General features: G+C 38.1%; 1 protein-coding gene across 1 annotated transcript in view; it reads right to left on the reverse strand.

The window, feature by feature from the left end:
* LOC124952935 (lachesin) overlaps nucleotides 1-1377 on the reverse strand; it is a 282806-nt gene extending 281429 nt beyond the window's left edge. The window contains exon 1 of the mRNA XM_047503588.1: nucleotides 1-1377. This exon is cut by the window's left edge and continues 656 nt beyond it. The gene's annotated coding sequence lies outside the window, so the exon portion shown is untranslated.
* Nucleotides 1378-1837: the final 460 nt, after the last annotated feature.

The raw sequence follows: 1837 nt of genomic DNA on the forward strand, positions 1-1837 counted from the left end.
CGGAGTATTTCATTCGAAATAAATGTCATGCCAAAAAGTTTCATTCGATTTCATTAAAGGTAATACGGCATTAGATAAATATATGTATATATGTAGATATACTCCGTTAGACTGAATTTCCACTGACGGAACTACCATATTTAATGACTACCTAATTAGCTGTCATAACTTCCGGAAATAACCATGGTTATGCGAGTTTCCGCCAACTTTCGCTTCTAGGATGAACGTATGATTAATCGATGTCGGATAATCCGAGTAGCACTATCTAATCCGAATTAGGTCGCGTCTAATAACATAGGAGCTTGTTTCCGCTTCCGTCCTGACAAATCGATTAGCTCGGCATTGAGTTCATACCACTCGACTGATTCGAACTTCGAACGTTCAGAGATGTTACCCTCAGGAAATTCGAAGATCGAAGATAAAGTGCTCGTAAAAAAGAAAAAGGAGAAGACAAAAATTGAGAGAAATAAAAGGAAAAGAACATCGCTTTTTATAGAAATAACATTGAATCTAACAAAATTTCTTTATACCATTAGAATCTTATATAGTATATTAAACATGTAATGGGATGTGCGACCGGTGCGTGAATACGAGTAGGCCTACTAGTAGGTTTAGAGTCACGCAGAGGTTAACCACGCAGGGTTGCCTGACCACGTTGAGGCTACGTCTATCCACTGATAAAAGGGAGGTGAGGGGGCAGGAACAGTGGCCTTAATACGAAACAGGAGCTCAAAGGTGATCCTTCGCAACAACGTATCTAATTACTTGCTTCCAGACTGATCCAGGACGTGGCAAATTTACATCTTGTTTGCTCAAGCACCTGTGTGTCACTGTCTATATCTTCTTCCACCACCATCCACCATCCACCCCATCACTATCACCACTACCACCCCCAACCCCCTCTTGGCGACCTATCTATCCACGGAACCTCTGTTCACGTCCGCGACCGATATAGATTGAAGCAGTCTCTATAAACGAGCTGTCGCCTTTACCTTCGTCGCCTTTGACCCCTTGATATCCCGTGTGTTCCCGTGGCTTTGAGAAGTCTAACGCGTGACGCAATAACTTGTATGAGGATGGTTCCCCGACAAAATGGCATCCCAACGACTTTAATCTTTTATCTTTTAATTTTAAATTCATAGATCGAACGATCGTAAGATTATTTTCTTAATTCTCTTTTGATAATAAGATCTATTTATTTTTTGTTTCGTTTTTCTTAACTCATACGTTATCGTCGCTCGCTATCCCGTTGGTAAGAAAATCGTGTAAGGAAATACAATGGCTTAGCAGATATCTTTTGGTATTCGATGCAAAGCACGTAGCTGAAACTCGTAGGATTTTCTAGACGCATTTTCAAACGCAACGATACCTTTACAATGCAATAACACACTGATAAGAAAACATGTCGACTAGACTTTATCTAGGTAATCAAGGGGTAAAGGGGCGGGGGGAAATGCGATCGATTCTACGAGACTTTATATTTTATCTTATCTTAGAAACATCATTTTTATTTCGTTAATCTCTATTTATATAGACGCATATATATATATATATATATATATATATATATATATGTTGCGTATTAAATATATACATAAAGAGATAATTTACATACGTCGAATAAGTCGACGTACATTTACTTTCTAGAGTCAATCAGCACATACAAGGATGTGTATGTATGTACATATAAATACATACATACTTTGTAACGATCCATCGACGTTAACGTATCGCTATCCTTGAACGTATTTTCTTTAATCTACTAAAGAAATTCAATTCGTTGGAATTCTCGACCATCCTGAAATGTCCGATACGCTAATGTAATTAATTTCTTTCC

The sequence above is a fragment of the Vespa velutina genome, chromosome 11 (assembly GCF_912470025.1).
Source record: "Vespa velutina chromosome 11, iVesVel2.1, whole genome shotgun sequence".
Classification (NCBI taxonomy): Eukaryota; Metazoa; Arthropoda; class Insecta; order Hymenoptera; family Vespidae; genus Vespa; species Vespa velutina.